The 19,161-nt window shown below is 52.5% G+C and overlaps 1 long non-coding RNA gene across 1 annotated transcript in view; it reads right to left on the bottom strand.

The window, feature by feature from the left end:
- The window catches only part of LOC123521194, a 28,861-nt gene extending 20,602 nt beyond the window's left edge, over positions 1-8,259 (bottom strand). The window contains exon 1 of the long non-coding RNA XR_006679666.1: positions 7,977-8,259. This is a non-coding gene — a long non-coding RNA (uncharacterized LOC123521194). The remainder of the gene's footprint in view (positions 1-7,976) is intronic.
- Positions 8,260-19,161: the final 10,902 nt, after the last annotated feature.

Below are 19,161 nucleotides of genomic sequence, written 5' to 3'. Positions count from 1 at the left end.
CCCCCGCCCCTGCTTAGCTTTGCCCCCACTTGTTGCCATTGTGACTGCTGGCTCTCAGAAGCCCTCTCTGTTGGGATAGGAGTATCCCTGAGCTCAGGAATCCGCGTCTGCTCAGAGTTTCCCTCTGTGTTCTTGTTCTCAAAATGTTCTGCCTCCTCTGCTTAAGACTCCATCATGAGCCAAAGGGCCCCGCTGGGTGGAAAGAAGAGGCGGGCCCAGGTGCTGACCCCTACCTCCTGCCGCCCTCCCAAAGGTGATCTATGGCTTGTTCGAGGTGTGGGCTCTTGCCACTTGCTGAATAGAAAGCGTCTTTGTCCGTGGGAGTGAAAATAACCCAAAGATAGATGCTGGGGCTGCCTCCAGCTGCCCAGAGGCTCCGCACTGGAGCAGGAATCTAGTGGGTTGAGGGCAACAGGAGAAATGTTTCTAAGGGGAGACCAGGTCTGGGAGTCTTCTGGGGTAAATGGTGAGGTATGGCTCCTAGAAAGTGGCTGTGGGCTCTTTTCCCAGACAGCTCGACGCCCCAAACCTGCTGCCACCTAGTTTAGTCACCCTCTGACAACCATGGAAACGTCCTAGGCCCCCATCACTAACTGCTTAGGAAGCAACTAGCCTTCCCATCCGACCAACCAACCCCCTGCTATCAAGTTGACTTTATTTATGGAGAGCCCAGGTGTGTGAGCATAGAACCGGGTGCTGGATAGGCCTTTCAATGACTGAGTTTGGGGAAGCAGGCCTTTCTTCCAAGTGTTTCTGGATCGACTCAAACTTCCAACCACTTACCCTGTTTCCCCAAAAGTAAGACATCTCCCGAAAATAAGACCTACTTACAGCTTTGCCTCTCCCTGAAATAGAAGGCATCCCCCGAAAATAAGACCTCCCCAAAAATAAGCCCCCCCTCCAAGCTACCGTAACTCTGGACTCGGGACCGTAGTGGCAGGCACCGCCGCGCAGCTCACTGTTGGCCGCAGCGCAACCAGAGCAGACAGGAAGTGCAAGGTCTCTTTTAATAAAACAATAAACAATAAATGTGTACCGCATTCTTCATCACCTGAAAATAAGACGTAGTGCATCTTTGGGAGCAAAAATTAATATGAGACACTGTCTTATTTTCCTGGAAACAGGGTAATTATTCGCTTATTCCCCATCCACCCCAACCCCCAACCCCTGGCCCCAAACTCACTGCCATGGGGTTAATTCAAACTCACCGTGAGTGACCCTATAGGACAGAGTAGAACTGTACCTGTGGATTTCTGAGATGGTAACTGTTTATGAGAGGAGAAATCGTCCTCTTTCTCCCTTGGAGGAGCTGGTGGATTCAAACCGCTGACCTTTGGACTAGCAGCCCAGCATTTAACCCACCACAGGACTCCCCTCAGTGTCCTCTTCTACCTTCCTCCCCTGTAGCCCCTACAAAATTCCCGTCTCTCTCTCCCTTCAGGCTTCCTACCTGACTCTCTCCCGCTCCCTTTCCTTCCTGGGCCTTCATTTTAATGCTCTTCCTGTTGTTGAGAAAGGGCAGGACCCTGCTCTGCACCTGGTCTCTGCAAACCCCATAAAATCCAGGGTATGAGTCTTCCATGGACCATAACCTCCCCTGTCCCAATCTGGTCCTGGCAGGACTGAATTGGAAGATGCTGGTGCTGCCAGGCGAGGAGAAAGGGGAGAGAGGAGGGTTGTTCCAGGCTGTTGGCAGTCTCAAAGCCACAGACACGGGCTGAAGCGGTTTCATTTTCGCCCTCCTTCCTAAGGTTCTGGGGCAAAGTATCGATTTTCAACCCAGGCACTTTGGGAGGTAGCCTAAGACCTCCCAAGAACCTCAGATCCCAGGGGGCCAGAAACCCAAGAGGATAAGGATGAGGAGAGCCTTAGCATCAGTCACCCAAGAAAGCCAGAGGCCACAGGCCCCCGCTATTCACACCCTGGTTCTGGCCCACGTAAGAGGGCCTTCGAGGCTTGAGAATGAAGAGCTACAGAGAGGATTGTGGACAAATCCTCCCAGGCCACAGCCCTGGCCCTCCCTCTTGATAAGAACGCTTTCTCCTGTGAGGTCTGGGGAGAAGGAAGCTGTGGGGTCACCAGGAGAGAGTTTGGGGCAAGGGAGGCAAGCTCCTCGGGCAGCTGGGCGCACAGTGGGCTAAATCTCTGGTTTGCTCTCTGGGCAGGAAGTGGCCGCCCAGGGCTGTTTCCAACCTGGGCACGCGGAAGCAGCCCTTCTCCCGTGGTTTTTCTGGCTGGTTTGAGAAACAGAACGGACTGGGACCTTAAGGACAAGCAGCACAAGGTGACAAGAGGAGCCAGTCAGCTTCCCACTTTCCTCCCCAAGCTGGGCTGACACCTCAGGGCTCTGGTTCCCGCCTCTTGCCCCCCCCGACCCTGCACCTGAGTAAGGCTTCTTCATAGGATGGTTCGGAGTGTCCTCCTCCAGGCCCAGCCCTGCCCCGGCCCTCTATCAGCTCAGCTTCTCGGCAGCTCAACTCTGCAAGTCTGGACTCGATTAGGATGGGGCTGGGCTGGTGTGCAGCGGTGCAGGAGAGAAGCGGGCAGAGTGAGATTGACCTTGATTGCATCCTTGGGTGTCAGAGGCTCCAATAAAGTCTGAACCTCTATGATCTTATTTAAACCTCACAAGAGATTTTTTTTTTCCTTCCGGAGTAACACTGGTGTAACTTAATAATAGATGCGTTGATTTTTTTTTTTTGCATAAAAAATTTTCGCCTTAGATTTTGGCATCCCTCTCAGTGGAGACATTAAAACAATTTTAAAGATCTTCACGCCTGAAAATGTTCCCACCTGTAAGAGTTCAGGTGCTCGTACTTGAAAGTGTTCTTAAACTCACTGCCGTCCGAGTCGATGCCGACAGCATGGAGAAGCTGGTGGTTCCAAACTGTGACCTTATGGTGAACAGTCCACTGGGTAACCAAGAGGCCACCCTGGAAGTGCTCCCACTGACTCCCCTTTCCTACTAAGGTGATTGATGGGCTCCACAGGCTGAACGTGAAGGTGCTTCTTGGCAGTCCTTCGCGGGGTACACACAGGGGGTTCATTCAAAAAGTTCACAATGACTCTTTGGGGTAGGCATGATTGCTGCTATTTTATAGACGAGGAAACTGAGTCTTGTGAGGCTGAGCGACCTCTCTAAGGTCCCACAGCTCTGAAATGTCCCGGATGAGATTATAAATCCCAGCTCCGGCTGCCCGAGGAGATTGGACTTGTGACAGTCCTCCCCAGGTTGCCCTAGTGTGTGCTCCTCCCTGTAGCCTGGGGCTCAGGGGAAGAGTCTGCACTTGCTTGGGGCCTAGGTCTATCCAGAGAGGACACAATTCTGCCTTGTAGCCTTAATGGGTCAGACAGAAACAGCCCCAAAGACGCTGCTGGCCAACTCCACATCAAGATTCCACATCCCAACCCCAGGCCTCTGCAGCCTCCTGCTTTCTGCTCCGGCCCCAGAAGGTTTAATGCCCCAACATCTCCAATCATCAGGAAAGAAAGCAGTGCATTCCTATCTCCTCTCCCAAGCCAGCCAGGACTCACCAGCCTGGGTTCCAGTCTCATCTGCGTGATTGATTTGCATGAGCGGGGCTGGGAGGTGGAGGGCAGGTTGTGAGCCTCAAGTTAAACTTTTCTAGGCAAATAAAGGGTCCCTCCCATTACACCTCTCAGCGGCCCCCCTCCTCTTCCCCCACCTCGATTCCAGGCCTCCCGGTCTTTCTTTCATTGAGGCTAACATCACACTGACATTTCCCCCAAATTCCCCAAATCACCCAGTCTGTTTTGACGCCTGCTATCCATTGGAACTACACACCCCAGACACTGCCCCTGCCCCCTGCATTCCCTCAGACCCTTGCCAGTCTCAGCCCAGTGGGAGCTGACCCACTCAGGGGTTGCCCTTCCTCCCTAGGTCCAATGAGGGAAGAACTTGCTGGAAGGAAAGGAGGGGGGGTGGGGGTGGCTTGCGGCTCTTTCCAGAACCCTCACTGTAGATGGTATCGGAAGGTCTGTGATACCTGGGAGAAGCACCGTGCTGGGCATGAAAAGACCCGGATTCAAATCCCGGTTCCGCCAGATAGCCTCCTCAGCCTCATTTGCTTTTCTGTCAATTGAGGGCTCTGTGGCAGATTGACTTCTTCTTTTTGTTTTAATGGCCACAGCCCATTTCCAGTCCCAGGTGTTCTTCTAGAACCTTGGCACTTCCCGTCACGAGGTGGAGTCTCTTTGCCCTCCCACTGGGCAGGTATTTGGGATGACCTCACCTCCATGAATAGAATGAGTCAGAGGTGACACTGTGTGACTACCTAGGGTAGTCCTTAAAATTCCTATAGCTTCCCCCTTTCCTCCTCTCCCCTCTCCTCCCCTCCCCTTCCTTCTCCCCTGCTTTCCCTCCTCTGCTCCCCTCCCAGCGCCTCTCCCCCTTGGAGCCCGGCCCCCACGCTGTGAGGAAGCCCAGACCACATGGAGGGGCACATGTAAATGCTCTGGCTAAGGCGGCTGACAACCTCAGCGGAGGCCTCCGCCAACAGCCAGCATCAATGACTACACATATGAGTCAATGGGCCCTCAGAGCTTTCTGGCCCTCAGCCTGCAAATGGCCCCAGCTGTGGCGAGTGGAGCCTCGCAGAGGGTTCCCCGCGGAGCCCAGCCCAAATTGTGGATTTGTGAGCAAAATAAATATTATAATTGTTTCAAGTCACTCCGTTTGGGGAGTGGTTTGCTGTGAGCGCGCGCGATGTCTGGAACCGCATCAGAACCATACGGCTCGTTGGCTCACAGTGGTTACGTGACGTGGAGGTGGGGCAGCGCTTGACGGCAGCCCATAGAAGCCCAAGGTGCTCTGGCAGCCCGGGTTAAGCGCTGGACTGTGACCTGCAAGGTTCTGCAGTTCAAAGTCTCCAGACACTCCGCAGGAGAAAGACAGGGCTTTGTTCTCCCTGGGAGTTACAGTCTTGGCAATTCACAGGGGCAGTTCGACCCTGTCCTACAGGGTGGCTGCCTGCTAGCCAGGATCATCTCAGTGGCAGTGAACTTTTATTTTTGGGCGCCTGGGCCAGAGCCTTCTCGCTCCCCGGTCTGGCCCGGGCAGGATGGATTCGGTTGCTGCACAGATTAACCCGGGGCTCTGGTCAGGCTTTGGCTCCTTTTGCAAATGGGAACACAGAAACGTACCGAGCTGAGGTTCAGATGGAACGGGAACTGGCATCCAGGCTTGGCTCGGCACCAAATAGATGCTCTTTCTGTAGGCACTCAGGCGCTGGACGGGGCAGGGGTGGGAGTGGGGGAGGGGTGGGGGTGCTGGAGGCCAAGGAAAATGGCAGACTCTCAGCAGGGAAGATCCTTCTGCAGGTGGAACTTCATTTCATGCTTATGTCACCGGAGGCAATTTAGCACAAGACGGTGTGAAGTAGACCCTGGAAGGCGTAGCGCCTTCTTCTGGAACCTTCCTCAAGCCTCAGGGTTGTTCTGATTTTTTCACCTGTAAACTGGGGGCCATTACAGAAGCCACTCTAGAGGTTGTTGTGAGAATTATGTGACCGTTTGCCAGTTCGAGCGCTCCATAAGTATTTGTTTTTAAAAAATCATTTTATTGGGAGCTCGTACAACTCTTATCACAATCCGTCCACCCATCCATTGTGTCAAGCACATTTGTACATATGTTGCCATCATCATTCTCAAAACATTTGCTTTCTGCTTGAGCCCTTGGTATCAGCTCCTCATTTTCCCCCTCCCTCCTCCTCGCTCCCCCCTCCCTTGTGAACTCTTGATGACTTATAAATTATTATTATTTTGTCATATCTTACCCACGTTCCATAAGCATTCGTTTTTTAAAAATACGTGTAGGAAGAAGATTGTGCAGCATAACAAGATCCAGGCCCCAAGTGAGGGGGCACAGAAAGTGCTCCGTGAGGAGAGAGGAGTAAGGAATCGGCTCTCCCAGGGAGAGAAGAGGTGACATTTTCCTGAGACTTCCGACAAGCAGTATCACAGATGATCTATGGAAGGGGAGTGCTTGGTCGGTGAGTCTGGGAAACAGAGAGCAGCCTGGGCCGCTGGAGCACCGGACCCTGGGACCCGGCAGAAGGTGCCGCTGCCTGCGAGTGACCTCGTGTTCCCCCAACCGCACCACGTGGACTTGACCTCACCTCCTGGAAGCTGGTAGGTGTCAGAGTGGAACTGTTTTCAGTGGCTGAGTTTCAGAAATGGATCGCCAGGCCTTTCGCTGGAGGCGCCTCCAAATCCCCTACCATGGAGTCAGTGTTGACTACAGAGGGTCTCCCAGACTGTCAAGCTTGACAGGAGCAGACAGACGTATCTTGTTCCTGAGGAGTGGGTTTGAACCCCTGCCCTTGCAGCTAGCAGCCTAATGCCTCACTCCTGCCACCACCAAGGCCCCTCTCAAACCAAACTCGCTGCGGCCTCATAGCATCCCGGTAGGACAGGGTAGAACTGCCCCTGTGGGTTCTGAGACTGTAACTCTTTGGGGTAGCAGGAAGCCTCATCTTTCTCCCTCGGAGTGGCTGGTGGTTTCAAACAGCTGACATTGTGGTTAGCAGCCTAACGTGTTACCCACAGCACCACGGGGGCACCAGGGCTCCTGGGCGGCCTCAGACCTCAGTTAGCTGCTGAATGCCCTAAGCTATGGCACCACCTGGGGACCCTGGGCTGCAGCGATTCCATTCGTGCATAGGTCTTCCCTGCTGCGCTTAGAGATGTCACTTTAACTTGCAAATGCCCAGAGGAAGAGCCCAAGCTCCACGGACCGATGACGTCCGGTATAGAAGTTGTTCTGATTTTGCCAAGGAAAGGGTTGGAGGTTGAACTTGGCAGCCCGAGGGTGCCTAACCCTGGGACAGAGGGCATGGGACTCAGGGAGAAGGGGGTGCTTCAAAGAGATACTCTCTCCCAAGGCTGCCTGCTGAGGGGGGGCGGGGTCCTACTAGATTTCAACAAAATCAATACAATTTGCTGTTGCAACAAACCACCACGCTCCTTTGTCCAGAAATGTCTCTGAGACTCTATCCCTGATCAATGGAACGCTGCTTGGGGGAGATTCGCCTCAGGAGGCCAAAGGCCTGAGGACAAACAACTGGCTTCTTAGCTAGTGCCACTGGCCCCAGGGGGAGCCTCCACAGGAGCCTTGGGCAGACTCTGGTCTGTGTGTCTGCCGAAAACAGCTGCTTCGGTTTAAATATTAATAACGCAGAATGAAACGTGTGAGGTGCCCAGCGCACCAGGCCCTGGCCAGGGTGTGTTGCTCCTAACGTCCTCTGCACTTGGGTTTGGAAAAATGTGGTCAGTGAATTTAATATACTTCTTGGCAAAAGCAAGACAACAGTTCGCATCTCTTGCGCGCCCCACGAAAGTAGGGTTTCTCTCTGGAAAGCATCGGGAGAGTGGTTTGCCCTGGTGGGCCAGCAGGCCCGGTGCCCAAGTCCTGTCACAGCCCCTCCACCCTGCCCACCTCGACACTCACGAGGGACTCTGGGACCACCGTGCACCCCATCGCACATGCCACAGGAGACAGCTGGACCTGCTCAAGATCCTGCAGAAGGGACTCTTGCTTCTCCCGGCTCTTGCCCCTCTCTCTACGACCGTGGTTTCTCCCCATCGTGAGCCCCCTTCTTAGACCATTCCTTCTTCTTCTCTTAGCTCATCAGGGAAGCGCGTGGCGTGAGGGTGTTGGTGCCACTGGGCTGTCCCTCCCCCCCCCCCTTTTCAGGAACCCCTCCCAGAGAAAGGCCTGCAGGGGCTGATGTCAGCCCAAGAATAAGGTGACCAGATTTGAACATTGGTAAAATGGGACACCATTGATAAAACTCATATCCTGGCAAAATAGCCACATGGCAGCTGAAAACTCTCTACCCTAGCTTGTCGTGCCTTCTTTCCAAAAATTGGGATTTTTTTAAAACGCCGTGGGACACGGGAAAAATCGTTAAAAATCTGGACTGTCCCGCCAAAAGCGGGACGTCTGGTTACCTTACCCAAGAAGTCTTTGCTGCCATCAATCTCGCTGCCTTTTTAATCCGGAGCCATGAAGCCCCAAGCAAGCCCTTCGAATCTTCCAAGAGATGTCTTGGAAGAAAGGCCTGGTGACCCACTTCTGGAAAAGGCGGTGGCTGAGCCCCTGGGAGGCACAGCTCTGCTCGGACCCCCATGGGGCTGGCAGGCGTCGGAAAGGACCACAGCCAGGGGTGGGGGTTCTGACACGACTTCTGCAAAGCACAGCGCCCTCCTTCACTGCGTCCCTGCTCTTGTGGCCGGGGCTGTGGGCCCGTTCCTCTGGAGCCAACATTCCATGCCCTCGCTGGTCTCTCCCCAAATGCCACATCTCTCAATTGGCTTCTTGATGAGTTAATAAATGCTTGATTAGTTAATAAATGCAAGGAGCGTCAGAGGCCAACATTGCTGAGCAGAAATCTGGGTTGGCCCAACAAAGGCGCCCTGTGCAAGCCAGGCCGTGGACATGCCACTGCCACCGCAGTGCTGGGACAAAGCTGGCCGGGGTTTCCCCCAAGGCGATCTGGTTTTACACAACCTGATAATGTTCCCGGTAGCTCAGAGCCCCAGCAAGTCATCCGGCAGGGAGAGGCAGGCTGCCTTTGCTAGTGGCTAGGCAGAGGTTGTCTCTGTGTGTGTAGTGGACACAGGAGAAAAAGAAGCAGCCCTGCCTGGTGGGTGTTGGCCAGCTGCAGCCCCCCAGGCCTCCAGCTGTGCCCCAGGCTCCATCTCCCGCCAACACACACCCCCTCCCATCACCGCCCTTGGCGGCAGGCCCTGGAGGGAACTGAGAGAAAGTCTGGCCTGTTCTGGATGCCGTGGGCAGCATCAGCCACAGTGACCCCCTTCATGTGTCACCGCTGGCTGTAAGCGCTGTGTTTGGTTTGGCAAAACGGGTATTTAAATAGCAGTGAAATGTGTCACTGGAAAAAAATTAGCTCATGTTTCCTTTGCCATTTCTTCATGATTTCCATTAAAAGTGTAACCCAGGGTAATAAATTAACAAGATCTGTAAAAGCGACCGTAGGAAACCATGGACCCCGAATTCCTGTAAACTTCTAACCCACGGAGCTAAAAAGCAAGGCTACTTGGGGGAGGGGGGACTGGGTCCCCTGTACTTTGGTTCTCTTTGTGTCTGACCCCTCCACCCTCCCCTGTAAATGGCAGGGCAGCCCGTCCACTTAACAGCCAGGGCTTGCTGTGGTCATCAGGGGGAGGTTATTCCCTTGGAAACCCTGGAACCGTGAGATGCTGCCGGGCACTTCCTGTTTCCTAAAAGAAAAAAAAAGCAAGAACAACAGGACCAAAAAGAGGCCCCCCTCCCACAAGTAGAATCTCTGGCTTCCTTCAACCTGGTCCTAAACCTAGCCCAGTCCTGGAACTCTCAGCTCTCTGTGGAAATCAGACCCTTCCTTGTGGGTGCCAGGTCCCTTGATACGGAGCTGCAGCTCAGTTTCACAGATAGGAACCTTGAGGTCAAAGGAAAATATTTGCCTTTGGCATAAAATTCTGTAACTCGAGGATGGATGGAGGAGCCTGGAGCAGCCACCCTCCCCCTGTCGCCATTCCCAGACCCCTTTCCCACGCACAACAACCACAATGCTTGCTTTTCTGGGCTGGGCTGGGGGCAAAGATCATCACCGAAGGACCCAGAGAGTCTCTGGAGATGCTGGGGGAGTCGGTGGAGGTGGAAGCTGTGGCCAGAGAAGGCTGCCCCGAGGACCTTGTTCGATGTAACAGAGTGGGGTTACGGGGTGCTGGCGGAGAGCCTCTTCAAGGGATTGGGCAGATTGGGTGTGAAAGTTGCAGCCAAGAGGCAAGGGAGAGGAGGTGGCGAGGGTGCCCTCCGAGCTTGGGGGAGAGAGGAAGGAGAGGAGGGTGTGCGCTCTGTGTTGCACACGGGGCTGGTGGGTGGGTGGTGCCTGGCTGCAGGCGGGGGCTGCGTGTTCAGCATTGCACACAGGCTGGGAGCGTGGAGGACAGGAGTGGGGCGTGGTGGCGTGATGGAGGGGTCTGTTCAGTGTTCCACACAGGCCTGGGGGACTTGTGGGGAGAGAATGTTGGGGCCGTGCTTGCGTGTAACCCGCAGGGCTGGGGGAGTTGGGGAGAGGATCTTTATACCCAGGGGCTTGGTGGGGTGGAGAGGAAGGCTGAGTCAGGCCGGGGTGGGGGTGGAGACTGGCTGGGAATGAGGAGACAGGACTGGGGGAGCATGTGAGCATAGGACATGGCCAGGGGAAGAGGATGGAAGGATGGATGGGAAGGGAAGGTGGCTCCTGTTACCCAGGCTCCCGGGGGGGCCCCTGCCACCACTGACCATCAGGGCTTTCTGTCTCCTGGCCCTTCCTTCATGACCCCTCTCACAAAACCACTCACTTGCATCATCTTGTGAGTCTGTTGGGATATATGTACCCTTTGCCTCCTGTTAGAAGCTGGAGGGGTAGGAGTCATAAATTTTGTGACATCTCACCCTCCCAGCCCACCGCCATAAGCCCCAGGGCATCCTCTGTCCCAGAGCGGACCTCCTCCCAGAGGTCAGGGAGTTTGTTCATCGGGACAGTCTCCTTCCCTGGAAAGCATCCTTGTGGGATGCAGAGGTTGGGAAACCCTTTATCATAATGAAATCGAGGAGGGCTTTGGGGGTTGGCATCAACTCTTTCCTCCACCCATTTGCCCTAGGATTCTCCAGCCCCCCACCCCCCACAATGGTCAAGTCCCCCACTCTGTCTACAGAGAAGACATCCTCTGTTGCCAGTTCCACCGGCCATTTCTTTTATTTTTTTTGGATTACGTGTTGCACTGCTAACTACCAGGTCAGGAGGTAGAAACCATCAGCTTCTCCGAGGGAGCAAGATGGGCTTTCTACTCCCATAAAGAGTTCCAGTCTTGGAAGCTCACAGGGTCAATTCTACCCTGTCCGATAGGGTCACTAGGAGTCAGCATCAACTCGGTGGCAGTGAGTTTGGTTTGGGTTTGACCTTCCTTAACTCACCCCCTGAGTCTGGCAAGCCCAAGACAAACTCCTTGATAAGGACAACTGTGTAAGACTCTCTCCAGCCCCCTCTGGGGTCACGCCCGCAAACCAGGGACTCAGAACTCTGCCCGGCACCTGCTGTCACAAAGACAAACCAGCTGCTGGTCTGGTTGTTACTGTTACGTCCTGAAGTGTGGATGCCATGTGGATGCAGTCTGTGGGTCATCCGAATGCGGCGGGGGAAACCGAGCTTCCTCTGCCAGCAGCCAGGAGGCGGGGATTCGGGTGGAATAGGGCCTGGGGCCTGAGCAGTAGATCCTGCCTGGGGCTGAGGGGTGTCAGGAAGGCCAGACCGGAGACAGGGTCAGTCATAGTTGTGGCAACAACTGGAACCAGAGTCCTGTAAACATGGGGTCTGTTGACAATGCCACCAGTGAGTGCCACAACTTGCCAAATCTTGACTTTAAAACCTCACTGTTTATGGGGCTGACACCAACTACCAGATGCCGAGGGAGGACCTACTATGTGAGCTACCAGCCCCTCCCTGGGCCCTGGCAGGGCACCATGCTGCTCCAGCCCCCTGCAAACCCTGGGTCAGAGCCCAGAAGCTGGGGGGGGAAAAAAGCCAGGGTGCCATGGCCGCAGCCAGCAGAGCAGGCCAATTAACAGTGCCTCGCAGTGAGCATAAATCACCAGCCTCCCCACCCTGCCCCACCACCCTGCCCCCCTTTTCCTGGGTTTGGGGGCTGGAAAGTTTCAGAACTGTGAAAATACTTGGGATGTTTCTCTGTATTAGTGATAAAATATTGGATGTCAGCATGGGCCGTTTCATGCACGGCCTCCGACAGTTGGAGCAGTAATTGTGATGAATGCGGGTGCAGGGGCAGGGCTGCAGGCCTCTAAGAAGGCTCTGTGGATTGAAAATATTAGGATTGATTAAAGGCCAAATACTTTATACATTTATCAGTGTGGCACAAATCCTCCTGAGGTGGGGGCTGCCCCTCCAGCCAGTTTGAGAATTAACTGCATGGTCTAATGCTCTCTCCCCTCCTCCCCTCACGCCCGGCCAAACTTCACCTGCAAAGCTGACTAAACGGGCAGAATTCTTCCGGAATGTGTGCCTGGTTCTACCTCCCGCCAGGAGGTGAGCTCTGCCAGCGGGAACCTGCCCGTTTCTCCCGGGGAGAGAAGCATGTGAACTTCTCTAGGATGGAATGGGCAGAGGTGGAAGGTGGTGAGGGCCCAGAGCTGCCCTCAGGACAAAGGAGGAACGTCCTCCCCATCCTGACCTTACTGGGAGGGAGGAGGTGCCGAGTTCCTGTTAGCAGATAAAGCAATCTTTGTAACTGGGTCTGAGCCAGGAAGTTCAGTTAGGCTACGTGTTTAGTCACAGCAATGGCTTCCCCTGCCCCCTGCGACGGTTGGGTGCTGTTGAGTGAGTTTTTGACACATTACAACCCCACGTGACAGAACAGACATGCTCGACAGGGTGGTTTGTCTGGGTTGTTGATCTTCAGGAAAGCAGATCAGCTGGTGTTTCTTTGGGAGGGCGGCTGTGGCCGTGGTTAGGTGCCATCCGCTTGATTCTGACTCGTTGCGTCCCTATGGACAATAGAAGCAAACACTGGCTGGTCCTCTGTCGTCTCCGCGATTGTTCTTATGCTCCAACCCATTGTTGCAGCCCCTGTGTCCGGTCTTGCCATCCTTGTCTGTAAGGAGCACTCTGGCTGTACTTCTTCCAAGACAGATTTGTTTGTTGTGGGGGGAGGTCAGATGCTCAGGCATTCCCCCCCCTGAAGGCAATCAGTTGCCAGACTGCTGTCTCATCCCTCCACAGGGGTGGGCCTGCTCCCTGCCTCTGGGGACAATGGACAGGCTCCTGTAGGCGGAGTTTACACCCTACTGATAATGGTTCCTATGGAGACCCAAAGACCACCTCCTAGACCACCCTCTCATTGCTGTGTAACCTATAGTGCAGCCCCTTCCTGTGATGTATGTCTCTACCTGTAATTAGTGGGCTGGCTGGCCCCCAAAAGGTATATAGGTGTGAGCCAGCAAGCTAGATCTCACTCTGACTCTGAGCTCCTTGCTGCTCACTCCCTGGTCACTCCCCTCTCCCTGTTCCCTTCCCCTCCTTCCCTTCCCCCTCTCTCCACGTGGACCACCAAGCTGGGCTGAGGTGAGCAATGGTACTATGTAACATGCCTGACTGTATTATTGTATTATCTCTCATGCTCTCGATGACTTTAATATAATGCTTATATAGCTCAACCGTACAATTGTGCATTACTGAACCCAGAAGTAGTATTACTGAATCCGAGTAGTAGCAATAGAAGTAGCAGCGGATGGGGGCTGGTCCCCTCACCCTCCCTCCTCGCCATTTTTTAATACTACAGTTTGTCCATTTAGCAGCCCATGGTATTTTCAGCATTCTTCTCCAGCACCGTCATTCAAATGCATCAGTTCCTCTTCGGTCTTCCTTAGTCAATGTCCAACTGTCACATGCATCCGAGGAGACGGAAGATACGATGGCTTGGGTCAGGGGCACCTTAGTCCTCAAAACCACATCCTTGCCTTTCAAGACTCTAAATGAGGTCTTGTGTAGCCGGTTTACCTAATACAAAACGTCTTTTGAGCTTTTGACCGTTGCTTCCGTGAGCACTGATGATGGATCCAAGCAAGACAAAATTATCGGCAACTTCGATCTTTTCTCTATTTATCATGATGCTACCTATTGATCCAGCTGTGAAGATTTTGGTCTTCTTTACATTAAATTGTAACCCATACTGCAGGCTGCAATCCTTGATCGTTATCAGCAAGTGCCTTAAGTCTCCGCTTTCAGCCAGCAAGGGTGTGTCATTTGCATATCTCGGGTTGTAAATCAGCCTTCCTCCAATCCTGATGCCACATTCTTCTTCCTATAAGCCAGCTTCTCTGATGCTTGGTGGAACATACAGATTGAATGAGTATGGTGAGAGGATCCCACCCTGGCACCTACCTTTCCCGATTTTAAATCATGCAGTATTCCCTTATTCTGTTCCCACACGTGCCTCTTGCTCTAGGCACGTGCTGTGCGTGCACACAATGAAGGGTTCCGGATTCTTCTCAAGGCTATCCGGAGTTTGTTATGATGCACACAGTTGAATGCCTTGGCATAGTCAATAAAGCACAAGTAAACATCTTCCTGGTATTCTCTTCTTTAAGCCAAGATCCATCTGGCATCAGCAATGATAGCCCTTGTTCAAAGTCCTCTTCTGAACCTAGCCTGGACCTCTGGCAGCTCCCGGTTCATGTAGTGCTGCAGCCGTTGTTGGATGATCTTCAGCAAAAATTTCTTGCATGTGTAACCAATGATATTATTCTATAGTTTGAGCATTCTTTGGGTTACTTTTCTTTGGAATGGGCGAACGATCTATATGCGGATATATAGATCGTTTCCAGATAATTAGCCAAGTAGCTGTCTGTCTTCCAAATTTCCTGGCACTGCTGAGTAAGCGCTTCCAGTACTTTCATCTCTTTTTTGCAATAGTTCAATTGGTTTTCATCAATTCCGGGAGCCTTGTTTTTGGCTAACGCTTCCAGCAAAGGTTTCACTGCCCTCTCTAGCACCATTGGTTCGTGTCATATGCTATCTCCTTAAATAGCTGAACGTTGACAGGCTCTTTCTAGTACAGCGGCTCTGTGCATTCTTCCCATCTTCATCTAATGCTTCCTGTATCAGCCAGTATTTTGCCCGTGAAATTTTCAACGTTGCCACTCCAGGCTTGAAGTTTTCTTAATTTCTTTCCATTTCAAATATGCCGAGCGTATTCTTCCCTTTGGTTTTTCTGACTCTCGATCTTTGCACATTTCATTCGAATGCTAGGTGAGTTCAAACTGCCCACCTCTTGACAACCAGCTTAAGCCTTGTGCTGCCAGGGACCCCTGTCCCCTTACTGAACCAATAAGTACTGAGGCAGGAGCCTTTCTGGTGCACAGGTGGAAAGTGCTAAGGAACAAAAGAAACTCGGGTTGGAGGAGAGGGGGTATGGAGTGGAGAGAGAGGAGAGAGAGAGAGAGAGGAGAAAGAGAGAGAGAGAGTTGACATTTTAGGACGGGCAGTCAAATCAGGCCTCATCAAATCCTGGTGGCGTTCAGGTTATTGAAGAACGACCGAGGCAGCCTCTGGGTCCTTGTGTTGGCTAACTTTGGGGAATTAGGTGTGGTATGAAATAAAAAGACATTCGTCCAGCAATGTGCCAATGGCGAAAACACTCGGCTGCTAACGGAGAAGTTAGAGGTTGGACCCACGCAGGAACACGGCTGGGAAAGAGACCTCGCCAATCTCTTTCAGGAAAAGGAAGCCACTGGAAGCCTGATCAAGCCTGGCTCTACTCTGACACACACGTGTGGGTCGCCATGAGGCGGAATTCACGCGATGACAACTGTTTTTTTGTTTTAATAAAAGCATCACTAGAGAATGAACGAGCTGGACTGGAACCCGCTCAGAGGAAGGGATTTCCAAAGACCCAGGCCAAAGGCGTGCACACCTGACCGTGTGCTTGGGAAAACCTCCATCGCTGCGCCCCAGGCTCAGAGATTCTAATTCAGGCTGAAGACTTGCATTTCTAACAAGGTCTTAGGTGTTTCTAAGATCACTGCGGGTGTGGGGACCATACTTTGGTAATCACCGCGCGGAACGAACAGAACATGCTCTGACTGGCCAGGAAAAGCTTCTTGGAGGAGGGAAAAACATTGTCAAGCTCACTGTGTAAAACAAACCCCCTTCCCAGCCCCCACGCAACAAATTCACTGCTATCCAGGTGATTTGTAGCCCAGTGACCTATGGGACAGAGTAGAATTGGCCTTGTGTATTTTTGAGGCTGTGATTCATGCAGAAAAGCATCTTTCTTTTGAGGAGTACCTGATGGATTTGACCTCGGGATTTAGCAACTGGATTGTAACCCACAACACCACCAGGCCTCTGAAAATATGCAAAAATGGCATCAGCCAGTGTGTGCGCATTGAGGACGAAGCTACCTTGACCGCAGTTGAAGCCAGTAATCTTCCTTCCTCCAGCCGCCTTGGCTGGGACAGAGGAGGGAAGAGCCAGCAGAGAGACGCAGGCCTGTACCGGGGCAGGTGTGTGGTCACTCCATTTCAGGACCTAACAGCTAGAAGGGAGGCAGAGGAAGGTAGAGAAGTAGAGAAGTGTTCCCCTTCTAGACCATGCTAAGCCTGCTGGCATGCCCCGGGGGCTCCAATGTCTAGAGGCAGCCGATGCCGGAATGCACTGCATATAGCAATCCTACCCCCGGGTGTTTGCACGAGTCTGCTGGTACACGTTGGGCTGCTCACTGAACGGTGGGCACATCAAAACCTCCAGCTTCTTCTCAGGAGAAAGACAAGGCTGGCTACTCCCATCAAGACTTACGGTCTCAGAAACCCACAGGGACAGTTTTCCCCTGTTCTATAGGGCTGCTGTGAGTTGGGATTGACATGAAGACAGTGATTTTTTAAAATATAATTTAAAATCCATGGCAAACCTTCTGAGAGCAGTGTGCAATGGAATACACTTTGGCTCTAAGCACTAAGTCATCTCCTCCAACCTGGGGGAGGGAAGCGAGGACACTCTCCCCCAGCCAAGAACGCACATCTTCAGTGACACACAGCCAGCCTCCGAGAGCTCCTGGAGAGTCTTCTAAATGGGCTAGCAAGGAGTTTCAAATCTCCTCGTTGGTACCTAGGATTGTCTGCAGAGACAGCTTAGATAGACCCGTCGTGGGCTCTTCAACCAGAAGAGACCGTTGCTCTCACTGTGTCTGAGTCTTGCTCAAACACAGCCTCCTCACTAGGCCAGCAGAAGTGGTCAGACAGGCAGTGGGTACTGCGCTGGATCAGCTCGCTCTTAGACAGGGCCTGCGGGGCCAAGACGGGAGGGGCCTGGAGGCCCCAGCTGTGTCTGGGAGAGCAGCAGCCCCGATATTTACGACTATGATGGTCTTTCTCTAGTGGGCCTGCTTTGGAACATAAATAAACTTAAATAGGCTTCAAATAATTGTGACAACTGAGTTTAAACTCTAGACTGGGGTCCGGGGCGATGGGCTGAAAAACACCATGCAGCCAGCCTGAATGCACGGAGCCAGGCTTAGCCCTGATCAGGGAGCAGCAGCATGGAGTTAGTGGGGGGCCAGGGGGACCTTGGGAATGAACCAGAGAAAGCTAGGAATTCCACTCCTGCAGAAGGACCCAGGTGAGAGGTTTTACTCCCCTCACCTAGCCCCCACCTGGTCCAGCCTCAACCTGGAAGGGCAGGTTTCAGATCCTGCCTCTTATCTTTGGGAGAAGGATGAGACCTCCCCTGGATGCCTTCCCAGGCACTCCCAGAAGTGACTGTGGACACATGTAGAATTGTAAGCACAGGCATGTTTTGAATTCTTTCTACGTGTAAGACAGCACACTCTTGCAGGAAAGAACAACGCTTTTTTCCAGCCAACTGCAAACTGGGATAAAGGGCCCAAAAAGGAAGTTATAAAAAAAATGGCAGAGATAACAGATATGATTAGTTTCTTCTGCTGGCTTAGTGGGTGAGTTAGTTAATTGTGCCAGCCTGGCCGATAATCACATGTGGTACTGGTTGAAAGGCAGAGGGATAAATGGGTGGTGAAGCCTCGCCTTTCTAGTTCTCAGGTCTCTTGTTTTGTGATGGTTGCATCGGGTGCAGCTGCCTTAGCAGTTCCCTGCTTCAGCTTGCAAGATGGATTTCCTACAAGACATCCCCAAGGAGAAGCCGCATGGATCTATCCCGATGCAGCCCTGGGTGCTGGAGCAGCCATGTGGAGACCCCTGCCAGTGCTGAGATGCTTACACGTTCACTGACTCAGCTTTCCTCCTGCAGTCGGCATTATTGCCTCTGTTTTGTGAGGTGAAGGACTTTGTGGACTGGTGTTGGGTATGGGTTAATGTTGGACTTGTGGGCTTGGGCAGCATTGGGTTGGGATGTTTTCATGATGCACATTTTCTTTGCATAAAACTCTCTCTTATACGTGAGTTGCTGTGGATTTGTTTCTCCAAAGTACCTAGACTAATACAGTGGGTTCTACGTTGAGCTGCTAACTGCAAGGTCAGCAGTTCAAATCCACCAGCAGATTTGAAGGAGTATGATGAGGCTTTCTAATCCTGTAGCGTGACAGTCTTGGGAAACCACAGGGATAGTTCTAGTCCGTCCTGTAGGGCCCCTAAGAGTTGGAACGGACCTGATGATAAGGCGGGCAAGGCCAGGGACTCCGAAGAGGAGGGGAGGAGGGGAGAGACCTAAACAGAGGCTGAGAGATGGGGAGAACAAGGAACCCCGAGTGGCTGGTGGGATGGCAAGAGATAGCAAGCAGGAGAGGCAAGGCAAAGGTTGCACACTAAGGGTTCCTGGTGCTGCAGCGGTGCAGCACTCAGCTGCTCACGGAAAGGCCAGTGGTTCGCAGCCAGAGTTCCTTCCAGTGGGATTGTCTGTTTCTGTAAGGACGACAGCCTAGGAAACGTCATGGGGGTAGTTCTACTCGGTCCTATAGCATATGAATCAGAAAGGCCCAGACCACACACAAAAGCCTTCTACACGAAGGGATTTTATCTTTGTCAAAAATCACTAGGTAGCCAGATTTTCTTGTCAAAACGTAAATAATCCACGGATAATGGAATCACCTCTTCACACACTGCAAACATATATTCAGTTAAAAAAAAATCAGCTCGGGTGCCCCCGCCCCCCCAGACCCCCAGTCACTCAGCTTCCTCCTATTCAACTTCTTGTGGATTCTTTCAGGGAAATTCTGTTTCTCTGCAACATGTATGTGACTCCATCTCCCAAGTGCTTTAAAATAAAACATGGGCACATTATACTGTTCTGAACCTGATTCGTTGAATGTTAGACTTTTAAGTGACCCTGGTGGCACTGTGCATTAAGCATTGGGACACTAACTGCGAGGCAAGTGGTCCAAACCCATCAGCCCCTATTCAGACAATGATGCAGAGAATACCTTTTTTGGAAAATCATTTTACGATGTATTGCATATATGCACATGTTTCATTAAAGTATATTTGCATTCTTAATGTGGAAAGATTTCCAGTGGCCTACTAATAGGCTTTGGATCTCCACTCCGCACTCCCCCCATCATTTACTAGGGTAAGATTTTTTGTTCTGATGATGCCTTATACCTGATCCCTTC

This window comes from Echinops telfairi, unplaced genomic scaffold (assembly GCF_000313985.2).
Source record: "Echinops telfairi isolate 266 unplaced genomic scaffold, ASM31398v2 ScPeMD7_7475;HRSCAF=8513, whole genome shotgun sequence".
NCBI lineage: Eukaryota > Metazoa > Chordata > Mammalia > Afrosoricida > Tenrecidae > Echinops > Echinops telfairi.
This window is presented reverse-complemented; position numbering and strand designations above follow the sequence as displayed.